At 40.1% G+C, this 14,894-nt stretch overlaps 1 protein-coding gene across 3 annotated transcripts in view; it reads left to right on the forward strand.

Annotated features, from left to right (window-relative positions):
• The window catches only part of ESR1 (estrogen receptor 1), a 402,846-nt gene that overhangs the window by 205,716 nt on the left and 182,236 nt on the right, over positions 1-14,894 (forward strand). The gene's annotated exons all lie outside the window — the stretch shown is intronic.

The following is a 14,894-nucleotide window of genomic DNA, read 5'->3' on the forward strand; positions in this document are numbered from 1 at the left end:
CCCTGCACTAAGCAAACCCCTAAAAACCATTCTTATTTGGTGCATACCTATGATTCAAAGCAGGATGTTGAACAGATGGATAACTCTACAAGTTATAGAGGGGGGATGTGCGTGGAGGTGTAGGGATGGGTACCCAAAAGAGAAAATCACTCTTCATAGACTTGTTACCTTTGTCTTTCTAAATAGAAGGCAGAGTTTTGACTTACCTGTAACAATGGCATCAGCTGGTGTCTGTCATTAATTAGGCCTGGTCAGGGAGACTTTTCTTGAATAATAGCTCGCACGACTGCATCAGAGAACCCCCACAAAATACTGAGTATCTTTACATTTGTGATTGACGTTATTATAAAACATCAAATGGCCACAACTGTGATGCTAATGGTTAATCTGTGTTGACAGGCTGACTAGTCTTGTGCTTCCTAATCAGATGAGGTGCTGTGTACTGTGACGCCCGAAGATGCTAAAGTTATAGGCTACTAAGTCCACAATTGAGTCCAAACACTAAAACAGAAAAACCTAATAAAGTTGTAATACATTGTCTATAGTGAAGCGAAGTCGCTCAGTCGTGTCCGACTCTTTGCTACCCCATGGACTGTAGCCTAGTACACTCCTCCATCCATGGGATTTTGCAGGCAAGAGTACTGGAGTGGGTTGCCATTTTCTTCTCCAGAGGATCTTCCTGACCCAGGGATCGAACCCAGGTCTCCCGCACTGTAGGCAGACGCTTTACCGTCTGAGCCACCAGGGAAGTCCACATTGTCCGTATGTCATCCTTTATATTTTATTGCTTAGGACAGTTAGTATTTCTACTTGATTCACTTTGGCCAGTGGTCCTGTTTTCTGATTTTCTCCCTGGTTGCTTTCAGAGATGTACCTTAAAGATATTCTTTTCTAACACTTACACCTCAAAGCCTGGCGTGCTGAAGTCCATGCGGTCGCAAAGAGCCAGACTCGACTGACCGACTGAACTGAACTGATCTCTTAACTTATAATAAACCTCCCTTCCCCACTGGAGTATCTTCTAAATGCAGAGTATCTTCTAGAGGCTGGAATAAAGCTGACTTCCTCTGAAAAAATGTGATGTGAAATAGCATGGTTTTACTCTGAAAACTTGGTGACTTTAATGATTTTGATGGTAGAGTTTGAAAGTTATCAACAAGTTAGTACTATTAATGCAATAATTTATAATTATTAATTGTATAGTGTATAATTATGCCTCTGGGTTGGACCAGTGACCATTGTGCACAGATGACTTAAGGATGCAGGTTATCTGTGAACACTGGAGGGCATTTAAGATGAGAAACAGGCTTCTAGCAGGTGCTAGGTTCTCTAGAGATGAGGCAACACTGAGTGTCTGTGTGGACTCTATCTAACTGGGATTTCCCAGTGATGTCATTTAGCAAACTCCACTGCCAAAACTGTGATGTCAGTGTAAGAAATGCTGTCAATCATCCTAGGTACATATGTTACGTCCTATTTGATGCTTTGAAAGTCACTCTTTGGGGAGGGGAGAAGGGAGCAAATGAGGAAGAGAAATAAAGAGGAATGGTTTGTGCCATGGTGTTTCTGTATTATAAGCTTTTCTTATATGTAGCATTTCTCCCAAACTTGGCCCTCTTAATGACCTTGGGAAGTAATGGTTAATATTTTGAGTTCAAAAAGAAAACTGCAAACATTGTTTTCCTTGTTCTAAAGATGTTATTTTCCCATTTGAAGCAAAAAGCCATTTTAAAATGAATGTTCAAATGAAGTTGAAAAGATAAAGAGTACACTCAATTTTTGCCTTGTTTACTTAACCTAATCTCCATATAAAATGCAATTCCACTATATTATTATAATTAATTAAGAATTATTTAGTAATCAATTATTATGTATTTAGTTCAGTTTGGAAAATCAGTGATATGTAAAATGTAGTTGCCTCACCCCAAGGAACCTGTAATTTAACCTCCTGTCCACCTTGGCATTTAGAGTCCTTATCTTCTCAGTTCAGTTCAGTTGTTCAGTCATGTTCAACTCTTTGTGACCCTAAGGACTGCAGCACCAACTCCTAGAGCTTGCTCAAACTCATGTCCATCAAGTCGGTAATGCCATCCAGCCATCTCAACCTCTTGTCATCCCCTTCTCCTCCTGCCTTCAATCTTTCCCAGCATCAGGGTTTTTTCAAATGAGTCAGTTCATTGAATCAGGTGGCCAAAGTATCAGAGTGTCAGCTTCAGCATCAGTCCTTCCAATAAATATTCAGGACTGATTTCCTTTAGGATTACTTCTTTGATCTCCTTGCAGTCCAAGGGACTCTCAAGAGTCCTCTCCAACACCACAGTTCAAAAGCATCAGTTCTTTGGCTCTCAGCTTTCTTTATGGTCCAACTCTCACATCCATACATGACCACTGGAAAAACCATAGCTTTGACTATACGGACCTTTGTTGGTAAAGTCATGTCTCTACTTTTTAATATGCTGTCTAGGTTTGTCATAGCTTTTCTTCCAAGGAGCAAGCGTCTTTTAATTTCATGACTGCAGTCACCATCTTTAGTGACTCTGGAGCCCAAGTAAATAAAGTCTGTCCCTGTTTCCATTGTTTCCCCATATGTTTGTCTTGAAGTGATGGGACCAGATGCCATGATCTTTGTTTTTTGAATGCTGAGTTTTAAGCCAGCTTTTTCACTCTCCTCTTTCAGTTTCATCAAGAGGTTGTTTAGAGGTTCTTTAGTTCCCCTTAGCTTACTGCCATAAGGGTTACCTTCTGAATCACGTCTACTTTTTAAAATTTATTTTAGTATATTTCTTGGCGAATAATTGCTCTACAATGCTGTGTTTTTTCTGCCTTACGACAATATGAATTAGCCATAAATATACATATGTCCCCTCCTTTTGAGCCTCTATCCCACCCGCCCCATCCCACCCCTCGGGACATCACAGAGCACTGATCTGAGCCCCTAGTGTTATACAGCAACTTCCCGCTGGCTGTCTGTTTTACAGTAATTTATATATTTCAATGCTATTTTCCCAGTTTGCTCCATCCTCTCCTTCCCCCACTGTGTCCGTAAGTCTGTTCTCTATGTCTGCCCTGCAAATAGATTCATCAGGACCTTTTTTCTAATTTCCTGTGATTATACGCTAGTTGTTTTTCTCTTCCTGACTTACTTCTCTCTAACAGGCTCTGTGTTCGTCCACCTGGGATCTGCTGTCAGAATTCTGGTGTTAATCCAGGTATTGAACATCTTGAACCTTGCCAGTCTAAGGACAAGCTGAATACAGTGGTGGGCAGTCAGTTCCAACTGCAGGAGACCGGTTTCTGCCATCTTGGCACTTGACTGCTGCTTGACTTTAACATATGTTTACTTCATTGTCTGCCTTCTGCCTCCTCACTTTCATTTTGACTCTTTGGCATGATCCCATCTACATAAAGCTTTGATTTTTGACTATTAGGTCGTTTATCTGACTGATCGTTTCTCAGTGTTTGAATCATGTCTAGACTTTGCTGTTGCTTACCCATGGTTATGCATACCACTCAGCTCTGGCCTCAATTCTGTCTTGGAATCTTCTCCCAAGTGGCAGACTGTCCATGCCCCTTAGCTTCGGACCCTTTTTGGTTGTGCCATCTCCCAGCAGCCAGCCAGCTGCCTGGCACTGCACTTAATGTATCTTTGTTGATTAAACACTTAATTGAGTAGGATATAGATTTCATCTTCTAGGTGCCAGGTTGAGTTGAGCCAAGTTAGTGACTTTAGTATTTTATTTTAAAAATATGTTCATCTCATATCTATGTGTGTGCTTAGTCACTCAGTTGTGTCCAACTCTTGTGACCCCAGAGACTGTAACCTGCCAGGCTCCTCTATCCATGAGCTTCTCCAGGCAAGAACACTGGAGTGGATTGCCATTTCCTTCCCCAAGAGATCTTCCCAACCCAGGAATCTAATCCTGGTCTCCTGCATTGCAGGCATATCTATGCAGTTGGCTTTTTAATTTCTGGGAGCAGAGACTGTCATATTCTTGTTTTATTCATAGCACAGTGATATCTTATAAATAGTTGTTATTGATGGTGAGTTTAATGATAATGGAGAAAGGAGGAGAGGTGGTCTATCTTAGTGTTTAGGTAAGTCATTCTCTGGGCATTACTCTGTTGTTCAGATCCTTAAGCATGACTGAAGTAACACCACTAATCATAAGGACCTCTCCTTCCCCTTCTCTCTCTCTCCCTCTTTTTGCCTAGTGCACAGACCTGTGGAAAATTATTATGTAATTTTAGGCATAAAAAATAATGACACCAAATACTATTTATTTGAAATTCGGTGGAAGTAAGAAATAGATTTAAAGGCCTAGATCTGATAGATACATTGCCTGATGAACTATGGACTGAGGTTTGTGACATTGTACAGGAGACAGGGATCAAGACCATCCCCATGGAAAAGAAATGCAAAAAAGCAAAATGGCTGTCTGGGGAGGCCTTACAAATAGCTGTGAAAAGAAGAGAAGCGAAAAGCAAAGGAGAAAAGGAAAGATATAAGGATCTGAATGCAGAGCTCCAAAGAATAGCAAGAAGAGATAAGAAAGCCTTCTTTAGCGATAAATGCAAAGAAATAGAGGAACAGAACACAAAGGGAGAAACTAGAGGTCTCTTCAAGGAAATTAGAGATACCAAGGGAACATTTCATGCAAAGATGGGCTCGATAAAGGACAGAAATGGTGTAGACCTAACAGAAGCAGAAGATATTAAGAAGAGGTGGCAAGAATACACAGAAGAACTGTACGAAAAAGATCTTCACGATCCAGATAATCATGATGGTGTGATCATTCATCTAGAGCCAGACATCCTGGAATGTGAAGTCAAGTGGGCCTGAGAAAGTATCACTATGAACAAAGCTAGTGGAGGTGATGGAATTCCAGTAGAGCTATTTCAAATCCTGAGAGATGATGCTGTGAAAGTGCTGCACTCAATATGCCAGCAAATTTGGAAAACTCAGCAGTGGCCACAGGACTGGAAAAGGTCAGTTTTCATTCCAATCTCAAAGAAAGGCAATGCCAGAGAATGCTCAAACTACCGCACAATTGCACTCATCTCACATGCTAGTAAAGTCATGCTCAAAATTCTCCAAGCCAGGCTTCAGCAATACGTGAACCGTGAACTTCCTGATGTTCAAGCTGGTTTTAGAAAAGGCAGAGGAACCAGAGATCAAATTGCCAACATCTGCTGGAGCATGGAAAAAGCAAGAGAGTTCCAGAAAAACATCTATTTCTGCTTTCTTGACTATGCCAAAGCCTTTGACTGTGTGGATCACAATAAACTGTGGAAAATTCTGAAAGAGATGGGAATACCAGACCACCTGACCTGCCTCTTGAGAAATCTGTATGCAGGCCAGGAAGCAACAGTTAGAACTGGACATGGAACAACAGACTGGTTCCAAATAGGAAAAGGAGTACGTCAAGGCTGTATATTGTCATCCTGCTTATTTAACTTCTCTGCAGAGTACATCATGAGAAACGCTGGACTGGAAGAAACACAATCTGGAATCAAGATTGCCGGGAGAATATCAATCACCTCAGATATGCAGATGACACCACCCTTACGGCAGAAAGTGAAGAGGAACTAAAAAGCCTCTTGATGAAAGAGGAGAGTGAAAAAGTTGACTTAAAGCTCAACATTCAGAAAATGAAGATCATGGCATCCGGTCCCATCACTCCATGGGAAATGGGGAAACAGTGGAAACAGTGTCAGACTTTATTTTGGGGGGCTCCAGAATCACTGCAGATGGTGATTGCAGCCATGAAATTAAAAGACACTTACTCCTTGTAAGAAAAGTTATGACCAACCTAGATAGCATATTGAAAAGCAGAGATATTACTTTGCCAACTAAGGTCTGTCTAGTCAAGGCTATGGTTTTTCCTGTAGTCATGTATGGATGTGAGAGTTGGACTATGAAGAAGGCTGAGCACCGAAGAATTGATGCTTTTGAACTGTGGTGTTGGAGAAGACTCTTGAGAGTCCCTTGGACTGCAAGGAGATCCAACCAGTCCATTCTGAAGGAGTTCAACCCTGGGATTTCTTTGGAAGGAATGATGCTAAAGCTGAAACTCCAGTACTTTGGCCACCTCATGGGGAGTTGACTCATTGGAAAAGACTTTGATGCTGGGAGCGATTGGGGGCAGGAGGAGAAGGGGACGACAGAGGATGAGATGGCTGGATGCTATCACCGACTCGATAGACATGAGTGTGAGTGAACTCCGGGAATTGTTGATGGAGAGGGAGGCCTGGCGTGCTGCAATTCATGGGGTCGCAAAGAGTCGGACACGACTGAGCGACTGAACTGAACAGAACTGATCATGACAAATATATAAAACTATACCTTGATTAAGTCAAAGAAAAGAAATATTTAGGAAGTAAAAAGAAGCCATTTCCAAGTTTATTAAGTTACGATTTCCTCACTGTGGGATTATTTTGGTCGTATTCAGTATCACAGGTATGAACTATTTTGTTACTTGTTAAAACTTTTCATTGTTCTTGTTTAGTCCCTAAGTCGTGACCCCATAGACTGTAGCCCACCCGGCTCCTCCGTCTGTGGGAATTCCCAGAGAAGAATATTGGATTGGATTGCCGTTTCCTTCTCCAGGGGATCTTCCCAACCCAGGAGTTGAACCCATGTCTTCTGCATTGCAAGCCAATTCTTTACCGATGAGGCACCAGGAAACTTTTTATAGATATTTGTCTTGAGAAGTTCTAGGTATAGCATCTTTACTGTTGGATAATCCCTGTTTTTCCTTTAGCCAATACTTTTATGTTCATTATTTTGTTCCTTGGGGATTCAAAGTATACGTTTTGCTATACATGGGAATTTTCTATAAAATATTAGTTGTAGTTTGTTGGTTTCATAATGAGTTTTCCAGGTATTCTTTCTTGTGGGCAGATGTTAACTATATTTAAAACAAACAAACAAACAAACAAGCAAAAATGACCAGACTGTATTTATGCACATTTTTATTGTCTCCCTCTCTCTTTCTCTTTCTCAATATGGTTTCAATTCATTAAATGAAAGATTTCTTTAAAAATAAGTTTTAAGCATTTTCCTTAATAATAATTAATTTTGGAATAACTTAGCTATGTTTGCTCCAGGGCTTCAGTTCACCACTTATTTACTCCAACCCTTCCCAAAATTACATGTTGCACATGTGGAACTGATTCCCTTCACATGGATGTGCTGTTTACTCCCAAAGCAATGTCAGTTTTTGACTTTTAGTAATGGTAATGGGTCAGAAAAGTGCCCATCCACGCCCGTCAGATAATCGACATTTTTGAAATGTAAGCCATTGGGAAGGCAGGGAAATAAGTACTCAGTGACTTTTTAATTTAAATTAAGAGAAAAATTAGAGAATCATCCGATACAAAGATGGGCTTCCCTGATAGCTAGTTGGTAAAGAATTCGTCTGCAATGCAGGAGACCCTGATTCGATTCCTGGGTCGGGAAGATCCCCTGGAGAAGGGAAAGGCTACTCACTCCAGTATTCTTGGGCTTCCCTGGTAGCTCAGCTGGTAAAGAATCTGCCTGCAATGTAGGAGACTGGGTTCGATCCCTGGGTTGGGAAGATCTCCTGGAGAAGGGAAAGGCTACCCACTCCGATATTCTGGCCTGGAAGTCCATGGGGTCACAAAGAGTCGGACCCAACTGAATGACTGTCACTTTCACTGATACAAAGACAAATAATAAGACAAACCAAACACGTAAACTCTAGTAAGATAAATTTCAAAAATACTAAGGATATTAAAAGAATAAAATTCAGTCAGTCCTTTGTATCATGGATTCAACCAACTGTGGATGAAAAATATTTGGGAAAAAAATTCAGAAATTTCCAAAAAGCCAAAAGTAAGAATACAATTTTACTTTGTTTGCATTTGGATAATCACATTGTCCCAGAGCTACTAACTGAATAATACATTATTTCCCCATTGATTTGTAAAGCTGCTTCCTTTTTATATGAAGATCCTGCTCTGATTCTGAGAATCTGATTCTGAGCTCTCTTTGCTATTTCTTTCCTCTGTTTGTCAATAAAACCATAGTTTTGATTTCTATAACTTTATAACTGTTTTCACTTTTTGATTCTTGTTAAAGAAACTTTGTTCTACTTCAAAACTGTTTTGGCTATTTATGGCCACTTTTGCTTCCAAAGGAATTTTAAAATCAATTGCATAATCATAAATTAATTTAGGGAATTTTGACATCTTTATGAAATCTTCTCACCCATTGACGTATAATTCTCTGTTATTTTAGATACTTTAAAATGATTTTTGATAAAATTTTAAAATTCTCTCCAAAAGATCTTACAGATTAAAAAAATTTACTTCTAGCTATTCCATGCTAGTTATATTTTAAAGATGTATCTTTTTTAAAAATTTGCTTTATCTTATTGTTTTAGACATGCAATTTTTAAAATATTTGCAAATTCAGTGTTGCATTGCTTATTCATGTAAAGTTTTCTCATGTTATTAAGTATTCTTCAACATAAGATTTTTGGGATCTCTGCATTAATATTCCAAAGTAGATATGCTATAATTTAATTATTTCCCTGATTATTGGTGTTTACATTGTTTCTAACATGTGCAATTTTAAACAAGACTATAAACAACTTTCTTGATAAGTCTTTGCATCCCACAATATTTATTTAGGATTCATTCCTAGAACTCAAATTGCTGAGTTAAAAGGTAAGCTCTTTTCCTTTGACTTTTGATATAGTTAAAATCATCCAGCAGTGTCGATTCAGAAGTCATAATATCACATAAAAGAACATGGTACGAATTACAAAATAAAATATGTTTCTCGATGTGGACTATGTCATGAAGAGAGCAGATTATAAATGGTATTTAAGTATTTTATTTTACTTGTGCTTATATTGAGCAATAAAAAGGAGAGTAAATAAGTGAATGAATACATGATTCTGGAAGGGGACTCAACAAGAAGCTAGTAAGAGTTAGCCTTGGGTAAGGGAATTTGCATGGTTTTTATTTTCTACTTTTTTCTTCTTTCTTCTTTTCAACAATGCACATGAATTATTTATAAATAAAAAATTTTGAACTTTGATATCTTTATGTAGGTTTAGTGGAATAATATTTCTCCTTCATTTCTTTAATATTTAGGAAACTTTCTTCATGGAAATTTTTTTTTCTTCATGGCAATTTTTTAAATGTGTTTCTTTTGCTCTTTTAAGAATGAGGTTGACCAGCTGTATTACTATAACAACTGTGTACATTATGATCATTGTCTTTAGTTGCTAAATTTCACAACGATAATCATTTTATTCCCCATTAGACACTTAACTATATTTTAAGCGAGCTCAGAAATATCATGGAATGAATTCATTCAACATCAGCATTATAATACTGAAATGTCAATGACCAATGACTGTTTTGTATGTGTATATTAATATGCTTCTTGGTTATAAAGGTAGCCACTATTGCAAGTGAAAAGAATACATGAAATCCACTACTGCCTACTCTTTCCCCCTCTTTGCTTAAAACTGAAGCACAGATGACTAGTGTGATTCACTCATGAGGTACTTCATAAAGCTGTAGAGAAGTAAGTTAATTTTTCCATTCCTTATCAGAATGTTTTCAATCCCTCTTGAAGGTAAACAACACAAAGAGATTTCGTGAACAATAAAAGCTTTCCAAACAATTGAGAAGAAAGTTGTTCTGAGACAATAGCATGTGCCCCATCCTTTTATTTGAATTTGTTTTCTTAAGGCAATTACTGGCAGTTTGATGATTTTATGTTGAAAGTTATCTTTTTCTCAGCAAGGCATTGCAGTAGCTCGGGTTTTCTTTCAGAGAGATTTGTAACTGACACATTATAGTTCATTCTGATTGCTTGCTCCACGTTCGCTCAGCAGCACACCCCATTCTGAAATATTATTCAGCAACGCTGAAATATTTTTATTTGGGCCCCTTCTGCAGTCAAGGTAATTCACCCCATCGTCAAAGAATAAAATGGAAAAAGGCAACCCAATCTCTGTGACCTTAAACTTTCACTGAAACTTAAGAGACTGGTTAGCTCAGCTGAGGAGAGCTTGGTGCTAATAACACCAAGGTCGTGGGCTTGATCCCAGTACGGGGTGGTGAAACTCAAAAGCTCCATTGCCTTGACACAGACTCCTTGGGGCTTCTGCTAGCCATTCAGAGTGGGGCAAAGGAGTATGGATTTTTTTAAAATTAATCATGTCATAATTTTTTTTCAAGTCCCTCAGTTGTGTCCAACTCTTTGCGACCCCATGGACTATACAGTTCATGGAATTCTCCAGGCCCGAATACTGGAATGGGTAGCCTTTCCCTTCATGACTTAGGGAGTCTCCAACTTGAAGCTGGTTGTGGGATCAGGGAAGAGGGCTATCTGAGGCTGGAAGATAGGACCTAGAGTGCCTTGGGCTAGCGCACAGTGGAGGGTGAGAAAAGCTACATAGGTTTCAGGAAGTGGGTGTCAGTCCAGGCACTGTATTTAGTGGGCGAAGCAAAGAAAAGTGAGTTCAGCCACCAGGAGTGTTTTCAGATGGTGTCATTACATAAGCTGGTGTCAGGTCTCTGCCTGTAAGGAAGATAGCCATGGCAAGCAAGGGCCAAGGTCCGTGCTGGAAGATGCGCGGGCAGGTGTCATAAATGGCTCCCCAGCCACCACTGAGTTCAGGGATTAGACTCACTTCTGAAATGCTTGGGCAGAAGCCTGACGTCTAGAATGTGATCAATCAAGCCATCAGGGAGTGATGTAAGTGAAAAAAGGAGGACGTTTGGAGAACTAGACACCTGTCTTCTAAGGTCTTGGATGTGGATGTGGAATATATACTGTTCTGTGTCTGGGAGCCTGATTTCCCCACAAGCTTCACCAGACCTGCAGTCAGAAGTTCTGCCACACTGTCTCTGTCTGCAGTGGCTGGCCTGGGGCCTGGGAGAAACTGAACTGTAGGTGTGGGCCACAAAAAAATCCAGCTGTAAGATGCTGTGGAGGAGGAGACAGAGGACAAGAGAGGGCGTTGTGACCAGGTGTCGTGACTGCAGAAACTAGGTGGAGAGAATGTTCCATTGGCAGTAACATCCTTTTCATATCTGACATAGTTCCCAAAGGGTTTCATGCAGACTGTTCAGGTATAAATTTCTGCAAAGATGGAACTGTTCAGTTCTGTCCATTTTGGTAGCCACCCACTCCAATGCTCTTGCCTGGAAAATCCCATGGATGGAGGAGCCTGGTAGGCTGCGGTCTATGGGGTGGCGAGGAGTCAGACACAACTGAGCGACTTCACTTTCACTTTTCACTTTCATGCATTGGGGAAGGAAATGGCAACCCACTCTGGTGTTCTTGCCTGGAGAATCCCAGGGACGGGGGAAGCTATTGGGCTGCCGTCTATGGGGTCGCACAGAGTCGGACACGACTGAAGCGACTTAGCAGCAGCAGCAGCAGCAGCAGCTACATGTAGGGGCTTCCCTGGTGGCTCAGACCATAAAGAATCTGCCTGCAATGCAGAAGACCCCTGTTTGATCCCTGGGTTGGGAAGATCCCCTAGAGAAGGAAATGCTACACTCTCCAGTATTTTTGCCTGGGAAATCCCACGGACAGAGGAGCCTGGCGAGCTACAGTCCATGGGGTCACAAAGAGTCAGACACGACTGAGTGACCAACACATTAACACACAGCTGCATGTAGCTGTTGAGAACTTGAAATGTTGCTAGCATGACTGAGGAACTTTTAAATTCAAGTTCAATGTAGAGGGCAACATGTAGCTAGTGGCTGCTGGATTGGACAGAGCAGATTTAGATGCTAGGGTAAGTAGTAACAAACCCTATACTTAGAAGAGCAAACTGATAATTATAAATAAATGAGCAGGGCAAAGCCCAAATGGTTCTTTCCCTTTGGCCTTGGCTGTGCACCCAACCCCAAATAAGTAGCATTCATTTTTAAAATTTTTAGACCATAAACTCATCTGTCTATAGTGATCAAATTCACCTTGTTGAGATTCTGCACAGAGAAGGTATTGAATTCATTTTCTAGACCTGTTATTGTACCACAGTTGGTCTTTCTGTAATATGGTGATTAAAAACCATATTGGTATTTATTGTAAGCAATAGGTAGTTAATCTATCAATTTCCAAATATTCCTGTCCAGTGGTATAGTCATTTTCCAAGTAGTTTCCAGAGCAGACAACTCAAATCTATTTAAGTACAGGAAGAAAATAATGGGTTTTTTTTGTTGTTGTTCTTATTGCTGCTGCTGCTGCTGCTAAGTCACTTCAGTTGTGTCTGACTCTGTCTGACCCCATAGACGGCAGCCCACCAGGCTTCTCTGTCCCTGGGATTCTCCAGGAAAGAATACTGGAGTGGGTTGCCATTGCCTTCTCCATTGGTCTCACTAAGAAACTTGTATTTCAGCTTGTATGTTTTAGTCACGCAATATGTTAGTACAGTAGTATGTGCCTGCATGCTCAGTCATGTCCAACTCTTTGCTATCCCATGGACTGTATCCCTCCAGGCTTCTCTGTTCACGGGATTTCCCAGGCAAGAATACTGGAGCAAGTTGCTATTTCCTCCTCCAAGGGATCTTCCTGACCCAGGAATCAAACCCGAATCTCCTGTGTCTCTGTAATTAAAATATGTACACCTATTAGGGGTGCTTGCTCAAGTATTTTTTCCTAATAGAGATATGTAGTCAAAAAAATAAACAGCTCTCTGCTCAACAGTATATCCTACAGACAAAACTAGTCCTGTGGCTAAACAATATGATTGAATATCCTAAACTCAGATATTTTGATAACAGAGTAACGGGGAATAGTTATAATAGTATAGTTATTAAAAGCTTTTCTTTATAGGTTTTTCAATAACTGTTAACCAATTCCCTGATAGCTCAGTTGGTGAAGAATCCGCCTGCAATGCAGGGGACCCCAGTTTGATTCCTGGGTCAGGAAGATCCTCTAGAGGAGGGATAGGCTACCCACTCTAGTAATCTGGCCTGGAGAATTCCGTGGACTGTATAGTCCATGGGATGGAAAGAATCGGACACGACTGAGCGACTTTCACTTCAATATTAATCAATTCACTTATTTTAAGTTCCATAGCTCTTTTATGCTCAGTGAATTTTCCTGTTTCTTCCCATGTCTGTATCTCTCCAAGGTTACATTTCCTGTATCTTGATAGCAACCTTTAACAATGTCTGAAAATCAATCAGTGGCTTTAAAATTGTTTCATCTCACTTTATAACCTGCTCTGACTTGAAAAGGGCCTCCACAAGTGGTGTAAAATGAATACAGTGTCACAAACTAGTCCTGGGAGCATCTTCTTCCTTAAGCACATGTATCATTCTGATTTTGAGATAGCAATCATGCTTCTACTGCCTCTTTCCAGACCAGTTAGGTTAGACACTCTGAGAGAGGCTACCAGAATTGTTTTCAAAACTCCCCACGTGATTCTAATACATGCTGTTTGTTTTCCTCTAGCACTGTTAAGCACCATCAGATATTGCATAGTTTTTACATCCTTGTTTACTGCATAACCCACTAGTTACCCACTAATCACTTGTGGCCATCTAAACTTTGATGAATTAAAATTAAATAATATTACAAATACCACTCCTCAGTTGCACCAGCCACATTCATGAGTGGCTAGCGGTTACCATATTGTCCAGCTCAGCAACATAACATTTCCATTATCACATAGAAGTCCACTGAGTTAAGTTACCAACTGGGAAATGTCAGATTGGAGAAGTGAAGGAGGGAGCATACGATGCAATAGAAACACCAGCCTTTCTGGGTGGTTGGTAGATGCTGGATCTTATACTACATTTGGAGCTTAGTTTACGAATCCTTTAATTTTTAGATTCAGTTGAAATGAGTTTTGGTTAATTTAAGTGAAGTACTGGTTTGATTTTATATGATTTGCTTAGACTTAGAATTGGCAGTTTTAGTCACTTGGTTGTGTCCGACTGTTTGCCACCCTATGGGCTCACCAGGCTCTTCGGTCCATGGAATTCTCCAGCCAAGAATACTGGAGTAGGTATCCATTCCCTTCTTTCTCCAGGGGATTTTCCCGACCCAGGGATTGAACCTGGGTCTCCTGCATTGCAGGCAGACTCTTTACCATGTGAGCTACTGGGGATTCCAGTTGCTTAGCCTACCTTTGTTTAACTTCTCTCCCTTGTTAGAGTGCTTTTAGCAGCATCTCAGTTAATCCCTGTCTCAGTTTTTGTTGCGCGTGTCATTTAAAAACAGTTGAATCTCAGAAGTTATCCCCTCTGAAATCTATATTGTTTTACGGAAAAGGTGAACAGCTGGTGGAAATAGCCCCAAGGTTTCTAATCCCACCAAAGGAAAACATGATGCCAGTTACTGCCTTGTACTGTGACATTTGTGAAATCTAGGGATGGATTACTTGAAATCCAAATTTCAAATTACTTGAAATCCTATTCATGACCCGATGCTTCTACTTACACCACTGTGTAGATTTTCACCAGTATCTCGTGTTTCACATTGTATACCCTCCTGCTGTTTCGGACACTTTCAAAAAGTCCCTTCCTTTCATGTAAACAGAACACATCAGTCCATTAATGGAACTCATTATGCTCATTTGTCTTTGCCAAGAACTCTTGGAAATGATCGCAAATGACTATGTAATTATAATTAAGATCGCGGAGATGCATTCACTTTATTTTTAACAAGTTCATTCTATTAAGTTTCACCCTATTTCAAATAATGACATTTGCTGGTACAAAGAATAATTACTAAAATGACAGTTTAACTCATATTTTTGGTGGATAAGCTGCTTATTATATTTGGTAATTGTATTGAGTAGCTGATAGTATGTAGGTAATAAATCGAGGGAGTTTATTCTCTTAGAATACCTATGAACAGCTTCTTCTGATAGGACCTGGTAACCAAA

Source organism: Ovis aries, chromosome 8 (assembly GCF_016772045.2).
Source record: "Ovis aries strain OAR_USU_Benz2616 breed Rambouillet chromosome 8, ARS-UI_Ramb_v3.0, whole genome shotgun sequence".
In the NCBI taxonomy this organism is placed as follows: domain Eukaryota; kingdom Metazoa; phylum Chordata; class Mammalia; order Artiodactyla; family Bovidae; genus Ovis; species Ovis aries.